A 26245-nucleotide genomic window follows, 5' to 3' on the forward strand; every position below is an offset into this window, starting at 1 on the left:
CAGGAGGATTCCAAGGGGAGGGGTGGTATGTGGGTGGAAGGGGCCATAGCTTAGTGGTGCTCTGCAGAAGCTGATTTCGGTGGGGGAATCAGGGAGGGGCAGAAAGAGTGTGCAAGGTCAGGAGGGTGCTTGCTGTGACCCAGGAACCAGATGCGGGGAGTTGGGTCAGGCCCGCAGCAGTGGGAAAGAGAAGGTGCGAGGAAGGAAAGGAATTTGAGAGGAGCAGGAAACCAGTCATGGTTGCCTGAGCAGAGGGAGCAAGGGCGAGGACCAAAAGAAAATTCCCACATGTTATGTCAGGTGCAGGGAGAGAGGTAGAGCTGACAGGACCAGGTACGCTGGCCCCCAAGTGAGAGGTGGGATTGGAGTTGCTGGGAGAGCTTGCTTATGGGCCAGAGGATGTCTGGCTTATCTCAGTACTGCTCATGGAGTGGAATGAATGCGAAGTCCCCCCAGATGGGGACACCATGTGGTAGAGTGAGACCACTCTGGCTTTGGTGCAGTCTCGCCACACCTCTCTCAGCTGTGTGACTTCAGGAGCAATCCTTAACCTTTCTGAGCCTATATCAGCTATATCAGCTCCCTCCACCTGACCTTGAGATGGTAATTACAGTGGCTGTAGTCCAGTTTATCAATAGAAAGGAGCCATGGTTGGACTGACATGGGGACATGGGGCAGTCCCATTTCACAGGCTGGAAACAGAGGCCCTAAAACAACACAGCTCCCTTACACAGCTGGCCTTTGGGGCTGCTTGGTCTTAGCTGTGGCTCCTCCACAAGGATCCTCACACTGTGGTGTTGGAAGTGCCTGGTGGCCTTGTGGTGGCTGCTCCCACCTCCCTATCAGCTGTTAACCTACAAATGCCCTAGTAAGGAAAATATTTTCATTCTTTCATAACAGTATTCTCAGGCCTGCTTAATCATATTTTTCTTTGTCTTTAAAAACAAGCTCCTGTGTGGTTTTCTATTTTCTTGCTGCTCTCCTAAGGATATTCTAGAACTGAACCTTGCTGTCTGGCACTTCATGCCTTTTTAATTGTGTCACTGTCCTCTGGCTACTTTAGATGGGGTTAGGGTGGGCAGGCGCTAAGCCCCTCCAAGTGCCTGACACCACACTTGACCTCACTTCTATTCTGGGACAAAGGTGTCACCTCATTTTGCAGAAGAAACTGATGTTCAGAGAGGTTAAGTATCCTGCACAAGGTCACACAGACTTTTTGATGAGAATTCAAGCCATTTTGATCTCCAAGCCAGGGATAAGTCTGTTAATAAACCCACTCTGCCCTGATCTCTGGCACCAGCCTGCTGTGGTGACCTCAAGGAAGTCCGTTAAAGTCTCTCTGCCCCACATTCTCTGGGTGTGACAGCCTATTGTGAAAACAGGGGAATGAGGATAAGAGTGACTGTCAACTGGCTGTGAGCCGTTGGTCGGTTTTCTGAAGCATCTGCTATATGCCTGCTGATGCTGTGGTCTTCCCAACCAGGTTATTAGCATCCTCACACCCCTTGTATGACTTGACCCACAGAGAGGCTCAACAAAGATGTGCTTGTGTTGGATTCTTTTTGTTATTGTTATTGGATCTTGATATTATATGCTGAAGCCAAGTTGTGACTGATGGAAGAATCTGTAGAGGTGTTTGCTGGAAGCTAAGGGACTGCATGGGTGGGTGGGTGGGAAGGGGAGTTTCTTCACAGAAAGGAAGAGGAGGAACACGTTGCTGTGTGCTCGTGGTACGTGGCCTGTTGGGTCCTTTCGCAGTCCTTTGAAGCAGTTGCTTTTGTTGTCCCCTGTTTTACAGAAGAGGAAACAGCCAAGGTGACTTAACGGCAGAGCGCCAGCAGGTATGGAGCCTGAATTTAAATGCAGGTCGGCATACTGCAAGCACCTGGGTTCTCTCAACCCCTCCTCTGGACTCTCATTTGTTCTCTGTCAGTGACTGAGAAAGGGTGGGTGGGACTAGGAACTCAGCTTCCGGTCCATGACCACATCCATGGAATATGGGAAGAGGTCAAATCACAAATCTTGGGAGTGAGGGAGAGACACATCCTTGGGGCTACTCAAGCCCCCCATATCCTTTGCATACCTTCTTTACCCCTTTTCTACCCAGTGGATTTGGAGGGAGTGGGCTTGGGATACCATCAGACAACGAGAAACATGATTTGTAGGACTGTGTGGAGGTATCCAGGCCTGAGGGCCCTGCTCCAGAGCTCCCCTCCTCACTCTATGGCTGGAACAAAATCCCTTCCTTGTGTGGCCTTGGCTTCCATAGCAGGGATCCCAAAACATGGGATCCGGCCATGCTGCTCAGTCCTTGGGTTGATTTCTTTGAGCTCCAGCTTCTCTGAGCATCCCCTCTGCTATCGCCACATCCTGATAGCCCCTCTGGGAGCTGGGGCCTGGCCTTTCTGCCCATTCTCATCAAACACTCTTGTCTGGAGACAGGCAGGACAATGGAGAGCTACCTTGTCCTGCTGCTGCCCCTGCCACCAGAGCTGCTTATGTGTGACCGATGGGGTTGAGAGGGGCAAGAGTTCTGTGGAGAGAGTGGAGGGAAAGAGTTTTTTTTTTTTTTTTGCTATGTACAGTTCCTCTCAGCAACATTCCCCTCTGACCAATGGGGCCTCTAGGCTCTGCCCTTCACGTTGGTATCTTCCCCCACCTCCGGCCCTTTGGTTTTGATATGGCTAGTGACCAGCACTGACCACCATCCCAAGCTGGGAGGAGCAACTGGTGAAGAGTGTGTGAACTATTTACTTTCTTCACCCTTGCCCCTTTATTCTCAAGGTCTTTTGATTGTGAAACAAGGCCCGAGGCCTTGACTGGTGAGATTAGCCTGGGAGGTGGTGGCTCCCTCCTGCTCTCTGTGGTGAAAGCCAAGCACACTTTCCTAAAATCAGCATTGGAAGCTGTGCTGTAGCCTGTAATTACTGACATGAAGGTCCCCACACAGAGTCTGGATGGAGGCTGCCCTGGAAGCAGCCCCGGGCTGGGAAAGGGCTGAGTGTCAACAGGCCTGTGTTTGAATCCAAGTCACCTGTGTTCTTTGACACGTCACTCAGTTCCTCCGGCCACAGCTGCCCCTCTGTGAGATGAGGTAACACCGCTTACCTCTTGGTGTGGCTATGAGGATTGATTGAGCTGATGTGTAGAAAATATGTAATGCAGGGCTTGTCCTGGAGGTGATGTTAGGTAATGGTGAGGTGGATCTTCCCTGTATGGTCCCTCCCTTCGTGTGCTCCTGCCCAGCCTCTTGGCACCTCCTGTTTACTCCCCGAGCCCCCAGATTCTCACCTTTGCCCAGAGCCACATTCGGGCTTGTCTTCTTCTTCCATGTGCCCGCATCCAGAATCCTCTCTTTCTTCTGCCAGGGTTCTCCCTCTCCAAGCCCTCCTCTGAACCAGCTATCCCTCTGGAAGGCAACTGGCCAAACAAATTCCCACTAATGTAACTGGTAGTATCTTAGAGGTGAACTCTCCTGTGGGCATTTTATTTGTATCTTAGAAGAATTTTTGTTTTAAATCTTATTTTTCCCAACTGACATATAGTAGGGTGCTCGGTAAAAGTGGGTTGCCTGAATAAGTGAAAGAACCTAAGGAACAGTGTCTAATGGTGGAATTTCAGTCATGTCTTCATGCTTTCAGCCTCTCTGCAAACATTTATTTTGTGTGCTAGATACTGGAGATGTGCTGCTGGATAAAACAGCCACAGTCCTTGCCCTTTGGAACTTCCAGTATAGTGGGGACAATCAGTTAATAAGCAAACAAACACATTTCTATTTATAAATGGTGATAAAATTCATTGGCTAAAAGAATATTGCAGAGTCTATGATACTGTATAACAGGGGGTTCTAATTAAATTTAGGGGATCCTGAGGCCACTTAGTGGTGGGATTTCAGAAGACCTTTCAGAGGAGCTAAGGTAAGATGAGATGGAGGCAGAGTGGGGCAGGGAAGATGGCTTAGGGGCCTCTTTGGGCTTTGTGACACTCCCTCTCAGGCCAAGACCTCCAGCCTGTGCCCCAGGCTCTGCCCACATGGTGCCCCTGCCCTGGGAGCCCTCACAGTTTACTCTGTGGTCCAGCACTGCAAGCTCCAGGGGCTAATGCCTAAACTCCTGGTGCAGCGGCATCCCCCACTGCAGGCCTCCCCGAGTCTCCAGGCTGCACATTTCACCCTGGCCTGCCTGTGACCTGCCCAGCAGATGTCCGTGGTGCTCCAGAGGAAGAATGGGTCATCCTCTACCCACCCAGGGTCTTTTCAAGCACTTGTTGTGTCCAGCTTTGATTGCTGTCCTAGATAGCCAGCCAGCTTCTAACCAGAGATCAAACCTCTTTGTTCATGCTGACGTGGAGATATTTTAGACAACAGACCATTACTTGAAAATACATCTCTTCTCATCTTAGCATTTAGCCAGGGATCACTGGCAGAGTCTTCAAGGCTGTCTCTCCCAGCCCTGAGGGTCAGGCTGCTTGCCACCTCTGCAGCACTGTTCCTCTGCCCTTTAGGCTCTTTCTTCTCCTGCTCATCTGTCAGCCTGTGGCCACGTGACAGGCCATAGGAGATTTTCTAGCATTTTTCCTGTTCTTGTGTTTCCTTGTTCTTGTGCTACCTGTAGGCTCCTCTTTATGGAAGCACCACCCAGATTGCTTCCCATCTTCCTCCCTCAAGCCTTTGCTAGTCATCACGTCTAAATGGGTAGGACCTGAGCTTGAAGCCTGGGTTCTAATTAGAACTGGGTTCTAATCCTGTGTTGAGCACTCGCTAGCCTTGCAAGTAGTAAAACAGGGTAACCACATAATTTAGCATCTCAAGTAGAATCCTTTTGAGAGTGAATTTGACAGAGATAACAGGTATAAGCCAGGGCTGTCCTGGGCAGTGGGAATCTGTTCACCCTTCATTATGTACACAAAGGAGCAACAGCTTCCCCAGATAGGTTTTGTTGGGGGCAGGAGCTGGTTTGGTCTCATCTGGCTCATGGTCCCTTCCTAGTGTCCTGTGCTGGTCACTGGGGGCTATGAGCTGAGTGGGACTGGGCCCTTGCGCTTTTGTCCTTCACTCCATGCAGTGGGGTCTGGCAGCGCCTGCCTAGGGCAGAGCAAGGTGGAGGAGCTGGGCTGAGAACTCAGCATTTGAGGCAGCCCCAGATGAGCTCCCAGGTGCCCCTTTCTGCTGATAGAGAAGGAGGTAGGAGGGACTGAGTGGAGGGGCGTGAGCTGGGTTAACAGATATGCCGCTTGAGTCTGGTTAAGGGAGACTGGTACTGTAGCGAGAGACTGAGGCCCGGCAGATCCCAGAAGCTGGGGGGCTGCTGTGCCTGCCGTGGGCCACTTCAGACCTTTGGCCTTTTCCTCTTGTAGGGGTCAGGTGAAAGCCAGACCAGCACTTTTTCCTGACATTAGGGGTCTGGACTGCTCCATCCCCCGCCTTCTAATGCAGTGGGGCTCCCTGGGTTTCCATCCTGGGCGGTGATATTCCCAAGGCTGAGGGCAGGCAGGGGGCTGGGCCTCAGTCTGGGTTTCAACCTGCTCAGCATCTGGGGGCTGTGCCCAAGGCCCAGGGCTCACTCTGATCCCTACGTCTGGAAGCAGGGCAGAGCGAACTTGATCTCAGGGAGTTATCAATGGGAGAAGCAGCCACCCGAGATTGTGGGGGAGAGGGCAGTGGGACTAGCCGGCTTCTCCCAAGTCTTCAGTCGCTGTGAAAGCCTTCAACCTGGGCCAGGAGGGGAGGTTCAGCACTCCTCCAGCAGCCCAGCCTGCTCTGTCTGCCAGGTGGCATTCAGATCTGAAGATACCCCTCAAGGGACTCTCAGCGATGGAGACACACCAGGGAGTGAAGTTGGGAGGATGAAATTTTACTTATTCCTGCTTGTCTCCAAGGGCAACCCTTGTCCCACAGTGGCTGTTGCGGAACACACTGTGTCATCCCCATCTCCATGTCTTAGCTGTGGCCAGATACCATTTGCCTTAAATACGCTCCCTTTTCTGCCCATCAGTCAAGGCCCAACTCTAGGCCTGTCTTTCTGGGAGCTCTTTATGCCTTTCCCAGCCCAAAGCCTTTTTCTGCTTGGAATTCCTCCTGGAATGTGTGTCCGAGTGATACAGCATTCAGGCCCATGGCTTGTGCACGTCCCTTGCCATTCCATGAGGGTTTAGTCTCCATAGCCCCACAGGAGCCTCCCACAGTACCAAGATCCATACCCACAGCAGTTAGCAGGGACCAGACCCAGCGCTGACTGTGGCATATGGGAAGCCCCAGGATTAGAGGGGTCAGGGGCAGAGCTGTGGGCTGGGCACATCCTCAAATGCGACCTCTCAGAGGTGCCTATGCAACCTCAGGCCCCGTGCTTGGAGGGGCCAGATTGTTTTTATTCTGTTCAGCATTTGTCACTTGACCAGTTGGCTTATGGGGTTGGTAGCAAACACAGCCCCATCCTACCCAGTGCTCTGAGGAATGAACACACCCTGTCCCCGTTCTCCAGAGGGGCCATTTGTCCTCCTGGACTTGTGCTTGCAGTGCCTCTATTGTGGTATCAGTGGCATCAAGTTGGCCAGCTGCTCTGCCCTTGAGAAAAGGGTCAGATCACAGGGGTGAAGAGCAACCTTGGAGAGTGATGCTCTGGCTTCAGAGTTCAGGGTTTCTTGGTATAATTCAAGGAAATTAGATTGCTCTGTGTGGGTCAAATATAGGCATATTCTCATGATTGTCATGTTTCTTTCTCCCAGCACTTATCAGCTGCCTCTTATTCATTGCCTTGATTTTCTTCAAAAGACAACTCTAATCATTCAAAAATTCCAAGTTGGGTCCAAAATGTCAAAGGTAGGCATTGGACTCTGCCATGTGCCAGGTCATATGCCTGAGTCTGTGTCCTTCAACAGGCTGTCCTTATGATGTTCAGCAGGGCTACAGCCAGGATGCAAATGAGCTCCCAGAGCTCCTCATCTAAGAGTGTGAGGAGTGCTACGTGGAGGAGCTGTTCTTAGCGGGGCAGCCCAAACATTTCTTAGCATAAGCACTTCTGGGCCACCTGGAGCTTAGACCATCTGTGTCCTGGTCTCTAGCCCCTCTCTTGCCACAGAAATGGTCTCCTGTACAGAGTGCTTCAAGTGTGAGGCAAGCAAGGAACCCTAGCCTGATCCATTCGGAGCACGACCTGCTCTCCAGGCCTCACTTTATATGACAGATGGTGGTGATGGACATGTTCATTTGAAAGGCCAGGGGGCATGGTGATTTTATTCTGCCTGTATCTGCCATTATTTCTCCTGGGAATACCCCCAGAGTATGCCTGCTTTCAATGCTAACACACCCCAGACTGATTAGAGGAATATTGTTGACTGCTTTTGGAAAAGAGGAAGAAAAGCACATTCCAGAGGATACATACCTCTCTTGATATCAAAGTTTCTCCTGTGAAGGTTACCTTGGTTAGATTTTGGTTGCAGAGTTGAAGACATTTCAGTCTACAATGTTGTAAAAGGCTTTAAAAAATCCTCTTGTGGTATGTTTCTAATTTAACACTGAAAAAATATTTCTATTGTGCCATATATAGTGTAACTTAAAACCTAATAAAAGCTCCAAATTAGGGTTGAGCAGAATGGTTTGAATTAAGTTCAGGTAGAGGCAAGGACACTGTATTTGTCGGCTGGGGCTGCTGGCTCTCAGGCCAAAAGGCAGGTTCACACTGGGAGACTGGATCTGCCAAGTCGAGAGAGGAATTGTCTCTTCTGCCAGATTCTGATGCTCTTGGCCCTTGGCCCACAGGACTCTGATGCTGTTGGCACCTGCCCCCGATGCGGGAAGGGCCTGGCTGTTGCTGTTCATGTCATCTTGGTTGCTTTGCAGGTTTCTCAACTGGGGCTGACCTTATTAGATTTGCTGGTTACTTTTTCACTTTGAGGAGGTGTCTTTCAGCTTTTGCCTAGCCATGAAGCTTCCTTTTGAGAAGCTGCTTGTGTTCTGGGCCGCCACCCATGCAGCAAATGAATGAGCGTTGAAGTTGAGTTTGGATGTGGTTGCTTCAGTATCCAGTGGTCCTTCCCTAGGCAACACAGGCCGTTTAGGAGCACCACCTAAGGCTTCTTCCCCTTCCTGTAGGTATGAAGAATGGGCATTTCATACCCTCTTCATTTCCTCTGCAAGCAGGGAGGGTGGCTGGACACTGTATCCTGGAGCCTGGGGTGTCATCATCCCCAGGCTGCAGAATCAGCAACACTGTTCCATCTCCTCCTGTTCAGCCACAGCAGCCTCCTGGCTTCCAGGGCCTCCTTGTCCCTTGACTTCCTTACAAAAGCCCTCTGTGTGCAGCTAGTCTCCCAGACCCCGGGGAAAATTCTCCTTTGCTGAGGAGGGATTAGTAATGCTCTTGCTCCTCTTAGAGTCCTCTGCCATGATCAGTGACAGTATTTCTGTTCTGTTACACTGGCTGGAAACATTTGAACCTGAAAGCATTAAGTTCTTTTTTTCCTTTTTTTTTTTTTGAGATAGGATCTCACTCTGTCACCCAGGCTGGAGTGCAGTGGCATGATCTCAACTCACTGCAACCTCCACTTCCTGGGCTCAAGTGATTCTCCCACCTCACCCTCCTGAGTAGCTGGAACTACAGGTGTGCATCACCATGGCCAGCTTGTATTTTTTTTTTTTTTGTAGAGATGAAGTTTTGCCGTGTTGCCCAGGCTGGTCTCAAGCTCCTGAGCTCAAAGTGATCCTCCCACCTTGGCCTTCCAAAGTGCTGGGATTACAGGTGTGAGCCACCGCTCCCAGCCTGAAAGCATTAAGCTCTGACAGATCTTCCCATAGTCTCTAAAAGGCAAGGAGGGGTTCTCCTGCTTGGGACCCTATATTATATTTAGTTATTTAAAAGGATGTGGTCTTGCCCCACCCATGTAAGAGGGATGGGGCAGAGTTCCCAGTGTTGAGGGAGAGGGACTATCTGGGTTTCCCATCCCCTATAGGGTTGAGAACTATCCTGGCCTCTAGCAAATAGCCTTCCTGACCATCTTAGTGCTGTGAACCTCCTTGGTGCTGCCGGGATTTTTCAGGCATCACAGCCAGAGACCTTCTGGAAAAGGCTGTTTAATCTTCACAGCAACCTAGTCACAAAGGCATTCTCCTATTTCACAGAAGAGTAAACTGAGGTTCGGATGCAGGAAACTACAAAACTGGGGAATAGCTGAGCTAGAATCTGGCTAGAGTCCTCCCCATGTTTCCTGAAAATGTGTGACTGAGTCAGAGACCATATACTGGGGTAGAAGGCGCTGTAGCAGGACCCCAGGGGGGCAGAATTTCACAGGGCTGAAGGCAGAGAGCAGGGATTTGGGGATGTGTAGTAGATAGAGGGATGGTGGTGGTTGGGCCAGTTAGCCTTGTGTACAGGTGGGAATTGAGGGGGGCAGTGAGACATCCCAAGGTAGACAGGGTCTCCCGTTATCGCTTATTTTGTATTTTTCTTCACAAGAAGCAGCCACAACTTTCACATCTCTGGATCTTAAGACCATCTCCCTGGGGCTCACAGGGGAAATCTGCGAGGGCAGGACAGACCCCGGCTCCCACTAGATGGCACTGTTGCAGGACATTTTCACCCAGGAGCTCTTCTCCGGGGGTGTGTGTGTGAGTGTGCACGCGTGAATACCTGAGCTGGACAGAGAGCGTGGGTGTGGTGTGCGTGTGTGTGTTGGGCAGCCCTGGGGTGGGTCTGGCAATGCCCTGGCCCACGCTTTGTGCCTCCACTTCTCTGGAATTGTTGCTTAGGACAGAAGTTTCTGCTTCTGAGACATCTTCCAAGGCTTCTGTGGGCCCTGGGTTGTGGGCACCAGATGCCAGGGAGTTATGGAGTGACCAGGACAGGTCCAGCTTGCCTGATGGTCCAGACATCTGTGGGAGACTAGTGAGTCCTGAAATCCAGCCTCAGAGACACTGCAGAGCCCCAGCAGGCCCCACACCTGGGTGGGGCAGTATTGGAGGATCCTGATGAGGACAAGCTTTCAGGGTCTTGAATGTTTCTAATACAAATAGTTGTATTTATTTGTACTGGTTGATTGGTAGTAGCTACTGGAGTGCTCTGTAGAGAAATCTTCTGAGGCTTGGTCTGTCTTAGAAGGAAAGAATGCTGTTGTCAACCAGTGATGTCTGCCAGAGGCTTGGGACAAGAGTAACACCCATGATGTAGATTTCTTCCTTATGTAAGTGATAACTTATATGTGAGGATGAACCAGTACGTCAGAGAATCCCAGATATTTAGGACGTTAGAAATTATCCAACTCTATCCAACTCACTCATTTATTTCATAACTGGAGAAATTGAAGCACAAATAGGCAAAATGAGCTGCCCAAGGCCACCTGGCTAGTAGCAGAGAGAAGAGTAGAAGGCAGGTTCTTGACCACCAGTGCCTGTGTCCTTCCAGACACACCCTGCCTCTCCAGTTGGTCCAGTTCTGTGTTCAGACAAGGTCCTAAATACCAGATTAATTTATTTTATATGTTGTTTGGGAGTCTTTACACATGGTTGCCAAGAGAAAGCCTCAAGTGAAGAACTCTTTGTGTTTTTATTGTGTCCCAAGAAGATTCTGGCTAGGGCAGATTTGTAAGGCTGAAGCTTGGAGAATAAATCTTAAGAGAGAAGAAAGGAAAGAAACTGGGCTCTGGATATTTGGGAGAACACAAGAACAGAGACATGGAATAGATGTGGTTAAGGGTGGCAACTCTGGTTAAATCCAAAGAAGCAGGCTGAGCCGAGCAGGAAGATCTGGGTTAGAGGTAAGGAAGCCTTTACTGAGGGTGCAGGGAGCTGCCTCTGGCATGGGTGGCCTCACAGGCCCATCTGCACAAGTGGACCCAGTGGGAATCTGCAGAGCCCTGCTGAGTAGAGGAGTTCTTAGGAATTGGAGCCAGGAGCTGCAGGTTTTAGCTCGTCTCACACAAAGTGTATCATGGGCTGTGCCTCTGCTTCACTTTCCTACCTGGTGCATGGGGTTAGCCACCTGCTACCACATGATACAGTGAGAGTCAAAGGAGATAATGGTGGTCAGTCTGTGTGGGAATGAAGAGTTGATTTAAAAGCAAGCATGGAGACTTCTCCTGAGGCCTCCGTGAAGAGAACCGTAAGCCCTGTTTAACAGTCTTTGTGTGTATAGATTGGACAGTGTGGACATGGGTGTGTACCATAAGAGGGAATAATATTGAATTATTGGAACTGTCCTGTTGGGAGTAGTGATGAGCTGTGTTAGGCACTCTATCTCATTTCATTCTTCTAATAATCCAGTGACACATGTAGTATTATTATCCCCATTTTCTGGAAGAAAAAGCTAAGGCTCAGAGAAGACAAGTTGCATGTCCAAGAATATGCACTCAGTAGGTGGCAGAGCACTTACCCCACCTGCCTGCCCTCAGGGAGGCTGCCATCTGTAAATTAGTCTGAGGGAGGACTGGCATGGGGTCACCTTGTCCGGGACCTTGTACCCATTTCCAACTGTTTGTATCATCTGGACTTACCACAGGTGTCTGTGGGTGAATAAGGACCTAAAGTTTACTTGTGGGTGGGTATCATGTGTGTGTGTTTATGCACTCAAGCACCTTAGCAAAGGGTGGCCAAGGCAGAATCCAGAACAGGGAGGGAGATTGTATTAGGGCTCTCCAGAAAAATAGCGTCAGTAGAATGTGTGTGTGTGTGTGTGTGTGTGTATGTGTGTGTGTGTGTCACACACAGTGATGTGCTGCATAGTGATGTTTCAGTCAATGGTGGACTGCATATAGGATGCTGGTCCCATAAGATTATAACAGAGGTAAAAGATTTGTATTGCCTAGTGACGCTGTAGCCATCATAATGTCGAAGCACAATGCATTACTTGCGTGTCTGTGGTGACACTGGCATAAACAAACCTACTGCACTGCCAGTCGTATAAACGTCTAGTACATAACAATTATGTACAGCACATAATACTTGATAATGATAATAAACAAGTATATAACTGGTTTATGTATTTACTATACTATTCTTTTTATCATTATTTTAGAGTGAATTCCTTCTACCTATTAAAAAAATTAACTGTAAAATAGCCTCAGGCAGGTCCTTCAGGAGGAATTCCAGAAGAAGGCATTGTTAATGTAGGAGATGACAGCTCCATGCATGTTACTGCCCCTGAAGACCTTCCAGTGGGACAAGATGTGGAGGTGGAAGACAGTGATATTGGTGACTCTAACCCTGTGTGTATGTTTGTGTCTCAGTTTTTAACAAAATAGGTTAAAAAGTTAAAAAAATTAAAAATAGAAAAAGGCTTATAAAATAAGAATATAAAGAAAATATTTTTGCATAGCTGCACAACGTGTGTGTGTATATATAATATTAAATATATAATATATTATATATTATATATAATATATAATATATAATATATTATATAATATATTATATATTATATATTATATAAATATATATAATATATATTATATATATAATATATAAATATACATATAATATATATAAAATATATAATATATATATAGTTTTTTGAGACGGAGTCTCGCTCTGTCACCCAGGCTGGAGGGCAGTGGTGTGGTCTCGGCTTACTGCAACCTCTGCCTCCCAGGTTCAAGCAATTCTCTGCCTCAGCCTCCCGAGTAGCTGGGATTACAGGCACCCGCCACCATGCCTGGCTAATTTTTTAATATTTTTAGTAGAGATGAGGTTTTACTGTCTTGGACAGGCTGGTCTTGAACTCCTGACCTCATGATCCACCTGCCTCGGCCTCCCAAAGTGTTGGGATTACAGGCTTGAGGCACTGCTCCCAGCCCAATGTGTGTTTTAATCTAAGTGTTATTACAAAAGTGTCAAAAAGTTAAAAAATTGAAAAGTTTATAAAGTAAAAAAGTTACAGTAAGCTAAGGGTAACTTATTATCGAAGAGTGAACATTTTAAAAAATAAATTTAGTGTAGCCTAAGTGTACAGTGTTTATAAAGTGTACAATAGTGTACAGTAATATTCTAGCCTTTCACATTCACTTACCACCCACACACTGACTCACCCAGAGCAACTTCCAGTCCTGCAGGCTCTGTTCAGGGTAAGCAAAAATTTTAAATCTTTTATAGGGTATTTTTACTGTACCTTTTCTATGTTTAGATACATAAATTCTTACTGTTGCATTACAATTGCCTACAGTATTCAGTGTAGTAACATGCTATACAGGTTTGTAGCTAAGAGCAATAGGCTATACCACATTGCCTAGATGTGTGATATACCATGTAGGCTATACCATCTAGGTTTGTATAAGTACACTCGATGCTGTTCACACAATGATAAAATTGCCTAATGATGCATTTCTTTAGAAGTATCCCTGTTGTTAAGCAATGCATGACTGTGTGTGTGTGTGTGTGTGTGTGTGTGTCTGTGTATGTGTATGTGTATGTGTGGAGGGGCAGGGGGAGAGAGACAGACAGACAGACAGACAAGAGAGAGCAAGTAGGCTGCAGGCTAAAGACCCAGGGAAGAAGTGATGTTTCAGTTGAGTCTGAAGGCAGTCTGCTGGCAGGTTTTCTCCTCCTTGGATGTCAGTCTAAGGCCTTCAACTGATTGGATGAGACCCATTCACATCGGGGAAGGTAATTTGTTTGATTCAAAGTCTACTGATTTAAATGTTAACATCATTCTAAAAATACCTTCACAGCAACAACCAGACGTGTTTGACTAAAGATCTGAGTACCATGGCCCAGCCAAGTTGACACATAAAATAAACCGTCACAGAGACTAACTGACGTCTCTCCATCCTGGTCATTGGAAAGCTTAGGAGCCTCTTGTTTGTGGACCATGGGTGGGCAGTGGGGAGATTTCTCCTGCAGACAAAAACCCAACATGCTGACTTCCCCCTGCCCAGCACAGAGCTGAGCCATACTCATGAGTCAGGAGGAAGAACCACTCACAGGGGCATGCACACTGTAAGGTCCCCTGGACTGGGGCTGCTGCCTTGGGGGTGGATGTGCTGGGTGGTTTGGTGGAATATCCCTCTGGATCAGCAGAGCAGCAAACGCATTCCTAGGGAGCCCCACTCTATTAATGGGATGTCCAAAGGAGACTCCTGGGTGTTGGCATGACCCGCAGCTCTTTCTTCTTCCCAGAGAGAGTTAACAGTACATAGGATTTCTAGGCCAGGAATGTCTTCCTTCCAGAATGTTCTCAAGCCTTTCCTGTCAGTAACTGCTCATCTAGTAGAGTTCCTGCAGGAACCTGCAGGCTCTGGTTGCACCCTTGTGGGAACTGGCTGGGTCCTCTAGGTAGAAAGGGAGGCACTGAGGAGTGGGGAGAAGCTTTAGTTGCGGCGAGAAGCTTTAGTTGCGGCATCTCTATGGAGCAAGGAGCCCTGCAGTCTGGCTGCCTAGCCCAGCCCAGTTTCTTTGGTTCTCTGAGCCCAGTGAAGACAGGCCTGGTCACACAGATGGCATGTCTTTGACCAAAGGCTTGATTGTGTCCTCATCTGGCAGAGACCAGCACAGCCCACCAGTCATCTGGTCATCTGTTTCTACCCCTGTGAGCTCAACTCACAGAGAAAGGGTTTGGTAGCATGGGGAACCCTGGAACACATAGAAGGGAGACATCTAGTGCAACCCAGGGGTTTAGGGAAGGACATTTGAGAAATAGACATCAGGATAGTGCCTAGTGAAGTTGTGTGTGTCTAAGTGTCTATGTGTCCTTTGCAGAGGTCCCGAATTAAGATGGAATATGGCCCAGTCAAGGCCCTACAAGTGTTCAGTGTGATTGGAACCTTGAGTCATGGATGGAGGCAGCGGGAGGCAGCATAGAGAGGCAGGTTCTTAGCCTCGCAGGGTACAGGCCAGTCTTGTGAGCAAGACTAAGGAGTTCAGACTCCATCCTATGGACAGCAATGGGGCAGCTTTAAGTTTTTGAGAGCTGACAGTATGGAATGGAGGGAGTGAGGCTGGGGGCTGGGGCCATGAGGAGGCTGTGGTCATTACCCAGGTGACTGAGAGGAGAACTGTGGCCATGGAGGTCAGGTGGAGGGTACAGAGCTGGATGCCACCGACAGGATGTATTGGTTGGATGACTGAACGTGCAGCATGATGAGGAGTGAGGGGCCAAGCATGATGGAGGCCAGGTCTCTAGCTTGGGGGCTACTTTAATGGAAAGGCCACCACCTTCTTCAAAGGTGTTGGGCTCCCCTTTTCTAAGGCTCCCATCCAGTGCCCATGAGCCCCCTTACTGTAATAGCCCATCACATGAACTTGAACTTGGCTAGGATTGCCCAGTGCCATTGTCAGTTCCTTGGCACACAGCCCCAAGGTCAGCCTGAGATTGGGGGCCTGGCCCAGGGATGAGTGGGTGGGAATGTGGTGATGGGCAAGTTCAGCTGAGGCTGCATAGCTCTGCCAGGGCACTGGGGCTGGAGACTGGATGCCCTTCGCAGGGGCTCAGACCTCTTCCTTGACCCCTGGTTCTGGTGCCCCAAGGGTTGTTGCATCTCCCAGAAGGGGGCTGACCTGGCTGTTTTCAGAGATATTTTCTAAACTGCTACCTTGTGGCTGCAGTCTCAAGGTTGGCAGTTACATGTCAGAAAAATCTGCATGGAGTGCCTACGATGTGCTTGGCCCTGTGCTGGGTTCTGAGTGAGAGAGGGAGATGCAACACCTTTGAAGTGTATAGGGAAACCAGGCTGTCAGGCAGGATACACTAGGAGACCAACAGCTGACACCCAGTGCTCAGAAGTGTGTTTGGTTGCAGCTTAGGAAAGGGGAAAGGCAGTGTGGACCAGAGGAGTTAAGGAGGTCTCAGGTAGGAGGAGCAGCTTAAGTCTTGTCCAGTGCTCATATAAAGTAAGAGAAAGGGAGGTGTTGTCCAGGATGGGGGAATGGTGAAAGAAAGGCAGGGTCCAGGAGTGAGCAATAAGAAAAGTGGCTACATGTGTGTGTTTAAATTGCACAGGTCTGGCATTGCTTCTTTATATGTTCTCTAAAGTCTACAATGTACAAATTATGCATATCTGGTTCTAATGGGGTGGAGGGACAACTGGGTATATTTTCCCTTTTGCATCATGAGTTGAGGCAGACAGCTTGGTTTTGCATGGGCTGTGGGTACAGCTCATCTCACTGTGCTGCAGATGAGAGCAGGGATGGAGAGTGCAAAGCACTCCTTGGCCCAGCCGGTGGGAGCTGCTCACTGCTCCACCTTGGGCTCTGTTTTCATCAGGGCTCCATAACCCACTATCTCCCCAAGGCCTCTCAGTCTAGGCCAGGCCTGTAGCATGTTACCATGGCAACCTTCTGGAATCTCAGCATGGTTAGAGGCACAGTGAATTCATTAGATGACCAGTCATGAAAATCGACACCAGGGAACTAGTTTCCAACACCAAGTTCATGGGTGGGGCATTGGGGTACACAGTGTACAACCTAGATGGCTGTGGTCAGCACTTCTGTCATCAGGCAGCAGCGAGTGGACATCTGGCTGAGAGGCAGGGGGCTCGCTCAGCCCATAGTAGCGGCAGGCAGAAGGATAGCAAGGAGAGTTCTGTGTCATTTCCGAGATGGGGGAAGGTCTGGCCTGGGCCTGACGGAGTGGATGGCTCAGCCAGCTGACAGTTGTGTTGGGTCAGATGCGGCAATGTTTCCCCTGCTGTTTTCTGAGGCCCATCTTGGCCTCCCCTGACCACATCCTGCCCCTGCGGTATACAGTATAGTGGCCCACAGCATGGGCTAGGGTAGCTTGGCTGGCCCACGGGGCTTGCCTTAGGAGGACAGCCAGGGGAAGGGCTGTAGGATATCCAACTTGTGTGCCAGGTATGCTAGGTAACTTGATTCCTACACATGAGGGTTTTTCCATTTGTCAAATTGGTTTTTCCTTCTGATTGCACAGTACAGATAAGCCTGGCTCAACTGTCAGCGGGCCACCAAGCTGCCCTCCTTCCTTGAATGGCTGCCACTACGTTCTTCTGAGTCTCACCTGTCCAGTCTGTTTTCCTCACTTGGGCTTGAGTCATCTTCCCAAACCTGCATCTGGAGAGTGAGCTCCTTAACTCTGCAGCTGGAGACCTGGTCTTGCCCACAGTTCCCACCTCATCACCTCAGCCTGTGCTCATCCCATCTCATTGTTTGGAAACTTCTCCTCTCACCCCTCTGTCTCCTCTTCCAGGAGGCTCTCCCTGATCTTGCCTCTGTGCTTCCTAAAATATCAGTGCACTCATTTCTCATTGCCCTGGTCAGGTGGTGCTGTGACGACACTTGCCTGCCTATCATCTCTTTTCAGAGTGAGCTCTTTCAGCAAGTAAGCCCTATGCTTAGGGGGAGTTTTCTGAACCAAACCCATTATGAACAGGACCCAGGAGGGTTGGGGAAAACCCTCTGTGGCTGGTGATTGCTGAGCAGCCTGAGGAGAGGACTTTTGCTTCTCCAGAGACCTCTGGGCAGACCATGCCACTCCGATGAAGAAACTGACGTTCAGAGAGCTTACTTGACTTGCCCAAGTTCCCACAGCTGGTAACAGTTGGAGCAGGGATTAGAATCCATGTTGGTGTCATCTCAAAGCCCATTTCTTTCCATCACTTCACCCTGGTTCTTTGTGAGCCTGGCTTGTGGGAACAGACCCTCTCCAGAAAGGTCCACTGAAGACTGAAGAGCATGTGCTGTTTGTTTCTTACCCAGCATTCTGTCAGGGTCCCTGGCACAAGCATCTGAAAACTTATGTAAACTCTTAAGGGCATGAGCCCTGACATCAGGGCCCAGCTCCTTCTCTGTTAGTGTTTCCTAATTGATACTATCCCAGTGATTGCTTTAGAAAATGACTTTGATGAAAAAGCTTTTAATTACATAATGAATTACTCTCAGAGGAACAGGCCATTGTGTCATGGCTCTGCCACGTGTGGGGCAGGGAGCTGGCTGAAGGGAGTGCTTGGGATGAGTTGACATGCATCCTCCCGCAGCATGCCTCTGCATTTTTCCATGGTGACTGCAAGATGGATTTTGGGACTTGAATGGCCCACCAGGATAACATACAAGTATATGGGCCACAGGGAAACATCTGCGCCATTTTGCTCCCAGTGGACCAGAGAAAGCTGAATGTGTAAGAAGCCTTGTTTTGAAATGTGTTTGTGTTTTCAAAATAAAGGGTTTCATAACAACCACGATTGCAGAAATAACTGCCAATGGGAATAACTTCCTGGAAAGCAGAGGCCTCCATGACAGTTGGGATTTAAAAGGCTAGACCATGTTACAAAACAGGTTTACCTAATCGAAACTCAGCATTGCTGTTCACACACACACACGCACACACACCCCTCTCTTAGGCTGAGGCTTAATTGTTAGCCTCTGATGCTCTTTCATTGGTAGCCTTTGATACTCTGCCTAGGATCATTGGGCCTTTGTTTCAATGTTTAGGGCAACATAGGGTGCTGAGGTGGACTTTTCATTCTCCTCCTGCCTCCATGTACCTGGTCTAAACAAAGTGGCTGGAGGTAGCTGCTTCTGTATTGGTTGCTTTGAGATTAACTGTATGTCTCTGCCTCCTGGCCACAACTGATTAGATCAGGCATTGAGGCCCAGCCAAAGGCAGCCCCTCAAAGGCCAGCGAGATGGGCTGTTGCAGGATGCTGTTTAATAGAAACTCAGAGTTTGGTATTGTGGTTAATGGGCCCAATCAGATCTTCTCCTCTGTGGTACCTAAGAGAGATAGTTGAGAGCAGGCAGGCAGATAAAAGGCAGAAATCAAGTTTTAGAAGCAATGGGATAACAGGATAGCAGGGACTATTGAAAGGGCAGCTGATAGCAACCAGAGGAGACAGAGGAACACCAGGTCACGAGAATGTCAGAACCATGGGAAAACAGTGGCCTCCTGAAGGTAACTCTTGTTTATGGGGCCTGGCTGAGCACCTACATGCAGCCTTACAATAAACATTCATCCTCTTTGGCTCGAGTTTGATTGGTGACTTTATGTAGAATCTAAAAGAGTTGATCTTGTAGAAGCAGAAAGTAGAATAGTTGTTACTAGAGTCTGGAAAAGGGAGGAGAAAGAGGGAGGGGGAGAGATTGGTTTAGAAAACCAGAATACAAAACCGTTCCCCAAAACCCCACACATCCCTGGAGAGCCTCCGAACCTGTTTAGCTCCTTGCTTCCTAATGGAAACTACCCAGCCAAGGGCCCGCACACATTCTTGCCTCTGTTGGGCACCAGAGACAAGGAAAGGGAAGATTCTGCCGAGGGGAATTGCCAGCCTTGGCACAGTCTCCCTGCCCCCCTTCAATGGGCTTTGGGGTTAGGGAGGGTGGCTTTGAGACCATCTGCTTCTCTGTCAGAGGAAGTAGGGGGAGGTACTCTGCCGAGGCTGGGGACTCTTGGCAGCCCCAGGAGACCTGGTTTCCAGACCAGAAGAGTTTTCCACAGAGGTGGAAGGACACGGTTCTGCTTTGGATTTGGAAAGGGTCTTGCTGCATTTTTCCAATGTTGGTTCAACGAAACTCAAAACTGTTTTTCCTAACGCTTTCTTCCCTTCATATTTAAGTCACTCTGTATGCACGGAGAAAGGCAGTACATGTGCTTTTGATTCCTTTACTCTGAAATCATCACCCTTTCTCTCTTGAGAAATCCCATGTCTCAGAAACCTTTGGAGACATTTAAGCCCTCTCACCCCCTCTTTAAACCAGGACTCTGCATGCTGCTGAAAGCAAATGAATGTGGAGGGTTTCAATCAAGACAAAAGGCATTCCTCCCTGCCCGATCCCAGTGCAGTCAAGGCCAACCTAGGCAGCAGCCACCTTCTCAGGAAACAAGGCCTTGGAGAAATCAGTGCCTGTGTGAAGATGGTGTCGGCTGAAAAGAAGAGCAATGGCATCAAGTACTAAATGATTATCAAGGGTCAACTTCTGTATCTGTATCAGCTGCAACACACTGTCTTTAATACCCCCAGCCCAGGAGCTCGTGCCTTACATGCTGGGCCCACATTCTGCCCCAAGCAGAAGCTGCAGGGACCTCAGTGTCCACCCTTCCTGCCTCATGTCTCAAGGCAGCAGCTCCTCTCTGGTAACCTGATGGTGATGTGGCCGGGGTGCCGAGATGGGACAGCAAAGATGATGGGCTCCACACACCAACTCCAGGAAACTCATTCTGGGCCAGCTCTATGCAAAGGGAAAAGCATGTTGCATTCACCTAGAATGCCAAGAAACAGTGTTGTAGGTTAAGGGCATGAACTGCTTGAGTTCAGTCCCAGCTATGCCACTTACCAGCTGTGGGACCTTGGGCAAGTTGCCTTTGTGTCTATGCTTCCACTTTCCTTTTCCCTCCACATTGAAGATGGGGATAAGAGTCTCAAGGTTGTGGTGACTGTAGATATATGAGTGTGCATTTGCTATGCTTTACCTGTCTGGCATCTAGCAAACATTCTTCACATGTTTGCTGTTATCAAGATTGTTGTATATGTGAATGAAATGATACGATGTCTCAGATTTGCTTTAAAATAATAGGGAGGTTGGGGAAGTGGCTTGGGGTACAGATGAAACAGGAGCAGGTGTGAGTTGATAATTGTTGAAGTTGAGTGATCAGTACGTGGGTTTATTACACTATTCTTTTCACATTTGCTTTGAAACTGTTCATAAAAATTTCCATAATAAAAGTTCTATATATGTATATATACAAATATATACATACATATGAGAAAATGATGTTTATAGCAGAGCTTCACTAGACATGGTATGTAGCATGTAGTGCACAAGCTGATTTTAAGTGATATTCAGATGGCCTTTTAAATTTAATTATTATGTATTTAAAATTTAATTACTTATAGCAAGTGATATGAACTGTGATAATGCAGAAGGTTTCCTTTTAAAATAAAGTTCAGTCAAAAAAGTGGGATGATTTGATGAAAGGAATTGGGAGATAATGTAAAAGGAAAAGGTATGTGGATGTGGCAAACATTGTGGAGGTAGAAATTGGACTGCTACAGCTTAGGAAACATCATTAAAGTACTGATGAGAAAGGGCTCATGTTCATTACTCTGAGTGCACATTGTGTTGGCCTTACGGGGTCATTTATCTAGACGGTTTAGCTTGGGGGTCATGGCAGCAAGAGGCAGAAATGAGTGTGGGCTTTGGAGATGCACAGACCTCTCTTCAATTTATTTTATTTTATTTTATTATTATTATACTTTAAGTTTTAGGGTACATGTGCACAATGTGCAGGTAAGTTACATATGTATACATGTGCCATGCTGGTGTGCTGCACCCATTAACTCGTCATTTAGCATTAGGTATATCTCCTAATGCTATCCCTCTCCCCTGCCCCCACCCCACAACAGTCCCCAGAGTGTGATGTTCCCCTTCCTGTGTCCATGTGTTCTCATTGTTCAGTTCCCACCTATGAGTGAGAATATGCGGTGTTTGGTTTTTTGTTCCTGCGATAATTTACTGAGAATGATGATTTCCAATTTCATCCATGTCCCTACAAAGGACATGAACTCATCATTTTTGATGGCTGCATAGTATTCCACGGTGTATATGTGCCACATTTTCTTAATCCGGTCTATCATTGTTGGACATTTGGATTGGTTCCAAGTCTTTGCTATTGTGAATAATGCTGCAATAAACATACATGTGCATGTGTCTTTATAGCAGCATGATTTATAGTCCTTTGGGTATATACCCAGTAATGGGATGGCTGGGTCATCTGCCATATAATGGCTGTGTGAGACTGGACACATGACTTACCTGCTCTGTGCCTCATTTCCTCATATACAAAACATCTTAAAATGTCCTTGGAAGAATTAAATGAGATAATGCTTGTCATGCACCTAGCACAGTGCCTGGCATGTAACAGGTGCTTAATAAATGGAATATGCTCAAGAAAGAAGTAGAAAGTACAGGTTTGAGCCTCAGAGTCCATGGTCTGAGCATGATCCTCACAGGTTCAAACCTCATTCAGAACAATTTTATTCCTACTTTTGACACAATTCTAACGAGTGTGTTTTTTGTTCATTTGGCTGTTTTCCCAGTCTGCGGCTCTTGAGAAATGGACAGGAGACAGGTGGGGGCCTGCTGAGCAGACAGAAGTGGGGACCTGTTGATTGGCACAGTCAGTGCATCATTAGCTACAGGATATATCCTGTGGGTCCTTGGCTTGTTTCAATAACACTGTTGGTGGGTTAGTAATTCTGTTGCTTAAAACAGCTCTCATCGCAGTCAAGCCAAAATGTGTCTATAATTCTAATAACAGTTTTTATGGCGTGTTTACTGTGTGCTAGGGACAATGCTAATTACTCCACATCCATTTTCTGATTTAACTACTGTGACAGCCCTCCAAGGAAAGTATCCCTGTTTTCATGTTTGAGGACACTGAGGCTGAGGAGACTGAGGCTGAAAGAATGTAGTGACTTCCCTAGGGTCACACAGCAAGTAAGTGGCAGACCAGTTTAGAACCAGGTGTGATTCCAAAGCCCATGTGCATGGCCACAGAACTCTATCAGCTCTCTATCCACTGGTCCCCTATCCTTCTAAAGACCCCCCTTGGCTCCTCAAGACCAGTACCTCCCTTGTCCCAGTATGTGGACCTGGTCTTGGGATGGTGGTACAAGGTCCTCATTAGTCCAGCTTGTGGGTACAGCTGCCTGCTGGGGAGGCACCAGCCGGAGTGTGCAGGCACCAGCACCCAGCCTGGCTGAGATACGGCTCTTCCCAGGCTGGAGACCCTTTAGACATTTGCACTTAAAAGTGCAAGCTCTGCACATCTTCAGAGGAGACGTAAGGACAAGCAGCCTTTGAACATTTGCAGACTATATTTTTAGGTCACAAGGACCTTCCTTTTGTGTGTGTGTGATGGGGTGTAGGAATGGAAAACATATGCCTTAGTTTCTGTCACTTGTGCCCCAAATCCCAAAGATAATGGTTAGTTGAGTTTCACAGTAGTCTGTTAACAGATTTTCAAGTAATTTTCCACTAATCCAGCAGTTCTCTGCAGATATCCATAGGCATCTAGTATTTCCAAAGAGAAAAACATTAGCCCATGGTTTAGATACGGTGATGTTCATTAATTGTATTCACATAGACTTCCGTATAGGGCTATCTCTTGTACAGAAAAAAATGGTGCTTCCAGAAGTCACACTAGGGGATACTCAGCAAATATGAGGTATTTTCACAGGTAAATGGGCAAACATGCCAGCATTTACATGTTGCCTTTCTAAAGTAGTTCCCCTTAGGCTCTATACTTGTTCAAAGAAGTTGTCATTATGCTATGCTTTTGGGTGGTTTCCCCTAAGTGACCGCCTTCAGAACCTTTAACAAATTCATTTCAGTGCCTTTAATTGAGGCAAATCTTGCAGATTTGGCCTTTATGAAGTCCCAAAGGTCAGATCAATTAAGTCTGTGTGTGTGTGTGTGTGTGTATGTGTGTGTGTGTGTATATATGTATGTGTGTGTGTGTGTTGATTGTTTTGGGTATCAATTACCACAGTATTGATGCAAAAGAAACCACAAAAGCCTCAGGGACATACAACAGTAACATTATTTAGCTCATGAGTTTGCAGTGGTTCAGCTGATCTGGGCTGGACTTACTCATGCATCTGCTGTTGGCTGATCTTGGCTGAGCTTGCTGAGATATCTAGGGTGGAGCTGGATGATGCCAGGCAAGGATGGCCTCATCTGGGATATCTGGGCTACTCAGCTTTCTTTGATTTATCTTTCATCCTCCAGCAGGCTAGCTGGGGCATGTTCTTTTGGCAATGGCAGAGGGATAAAGAGAAGGAAACTCCAGTTTGCAAGTTCATTTCAAGCCTGTGCTTCATTCCTGCCAGCATCCTATTGGCCCAAACAAGTTCCACGGCAAAGGATACAAGGAAGAATGAAGAATTGTGACCGTTTTTTTTTTTTTTTTTTTTTTTTTTACAGTCTACCACAATGATTAAACTATGGGACATATTTCACTTTGGGAAGCTGAGGCGGGCGGATCACCTGAGGTTAGGAGTTTGAGACCAGCCTGGCCAACATGGTGAAACCCCATCTCTACTAAAAGAACAAAAATTAGCCAGGTGCGGTGGCGGGCGCCTGTAATCCCAGCTACTCAAGCCTGAGGCAGGAGAATTGCTTGAACCTGGGAGGCGGAGGTCGCAATGAGCCAAGATCACGCCACTGCACTCCAGCCTGGGTGACAAGAGCAAGACTCCATCTCAAAAAAAAAAAAAAAATTATGGGACATATTTTTGTTCCAAAAAGAATTGTGGCTTCGAAATTCTGACAGTGCTCTTGTGGGTGATCAGTGAATTGCCCTAGATAAGCATTCCAGATAGTTGTCTAGAGGGGGCAATGATCTGTGGACAATAGCAGCATCTTTAGAAGGAAGGGAATGACCTCTCAGGTGACTCCTGGGGAGGCCAGTGCCCTTTTGGATGAAGAGCTGAGAGTTCTATCTTGGGCTTGTTGGATTGAAATAAATTTGCATCAGAAATTTTACATTGCAGTCCCCAAATGATAAACTGGTCTCTGATGTGTACATTTTTTTTTAAAGATGGAGTCTCACTCTGTCGACCAGGCTGGAGTGCAGTGGCGCAATCCTGGCTCACTGTAACCTCTACCTCCCAGGCTCAAGTGATTCTCCTGCCTCAGCCTCCCTAATAGCTGGGATTATAAGACGCATGCCACCATGCCCGGCTAATTTTTGTATTTTTACTAGAGACTGGGTTTCACCATGTTGGCCAGGCTGGTCTCAAACTCTTGACCTTTTTTATTTCTTCTGCAACAGCCAGGCCTTCAAACAACAAAGACTTGATCTTGTTCAATAACTCTCATTTCCTTGGCTGTGCCAGTTAAACCATACCATTCTCCACTTTGGCTGACTGATGAAATCTCCAAGGGGTGGGATTAAATGGGGTGTATGACTAATTTGTCACCCATCTCCTGCACCCAGCAACATTTGCTGAGCACCCTTCTGTGTTCTGTGTTAGGCCCTGGGCACACAGAGACAAATAGGAGGAGGAGGGGAAGGAGGGTGGGAATAGGGATAAAAGAGAGGCCTTCATAGGCCAGTGATGATGGAGTTCCATGAAACCAAGAAGCACGTTTAACTATCTGCACCCAAGGTCAAACATGCATGCATGCATGCACACACACAAAACAAAATGCCAAAGACAGATAAGAGATAGTCAGAGAGTAATAGAGAAGACACATACACATACACTAAATGATTGCATTAGTGTGTGGCAAAGGACATGAGACAGGGCTAAGTACAGGATACTGAAAAAGGTCAAAGGATGGGCACCCATCTCTGCCTGGGAGAGCTGGGGCGGGCGCTTCTCAGCAGAGGTGACATTCGAACTGAATTTTGAAGGATGACTAGGAATTCACAGGCAGGGTGTGTGGGCAACACTGTTGTCATCTGCAGAGTTGTGAGACAGCAAGGCTTACTTAGGAGGGGCAGGACTAGTATAGACAGGCAGAAAGTCTGAGGTTTTGTGGGGAGGGAATGAATGGGGTGATGACATTGGAAGGGTGGGGAGGGCAGGTTGTGATGGTTACACAGGGAGAGCTGGTGAGGACTCTCCCATGCAGAGGAGTAGGAATGGAATGAGGAGGATGGGAGAGGAACTGGAGAGGTGGCTGGAAAGGACTCAATGACTGGCATGAAGAGGACTCAGAGTTAGAGTTGCCACCTGACTTTGGGTAACAGAGCAAAGTGAGAGGTGTGTGGGAAGAGGTCTTGGTGCACAAAGAGGCAGTGGTGGTCAGTTATGTGTGATGTTTAAATGTAATTAGGGCATTGTAGTGGAAAGAGCAGTTGTTGGAATCAGAGGACCTAGTTTTAAATTCTGGTTTCACCACTGTGTACCTTTAAGTAAGTCACTTAACCTCTCTGAGACTCGATTTTCTTATCTGTTAAATGGAGCTAATACACAGAGTACTCTTTTTGAACACTAAATTATTTAATATATAAACTTTGAGCACTAAATTAAATGGGCATGGTGTCTGGCCCTTTTCAGGTGCTCGATTTAATCCAGATAGGCAGATAAGCAAATTAAGGAGACAGGGAATGATGGTGAGGTATGATCACCCATGAATGTGCTGAGCTACACCCCTGACTTGAGCTGAGCAGGTAGACAGGGTGGGGTATGTTGAAAACTGGTTAGGTGATGAAGACAAGTCAGAGGAGTTTGAAGGCAGTGTGTGTGTGTGTGTGTGTGTGTGTGTGTGTGGTTCCTGCAAAACAAACCATCTGAACAGGGTAGACTCAAGGGTTGCTACAACTTTTGGTGCTTCCAGTGGCCCCCCTTGAACTAGGTTCTTAACTCT

The 26245-nt window shown here is 47.7% G+C and overlaps 1 long non-coding RNA gene across 1 annotated transcript; it reads left to right on the forward strand.

Annotated features, from left to right (window-relative positions):
* The first annotated feature begins 1694 nt into the window (after positions 1-1694).
* On the forward strand, positions 1695-20822 carry LOC129058659 (uncharacterized). Its single transcript, XR_008523930.1, has 3 exons — positions 1695-3917; positions 6724-6817; positions 19625-20822. It is a non-coding gene; the product is annotated as an uncharacterized LOC129058659 (long non-coding RNA).
* Positions 20823-26245: the final 5423 nt, after the last annotated feature.

The sequence above is a fragment of the Pongo abelii genome, chromosome 2 (assembly GCF_028885655.2).
Source record: "Pongo abelii isolate AG06213 chromosome 2, NHGRI_mPonAbe1-v2.0_pri, whole genome shotgun sequence".
NCBI lineage: Eukaryota > Metazoa > Chordata > Mammalia > Primates > Hominidae > Pongo > Pongo abelii.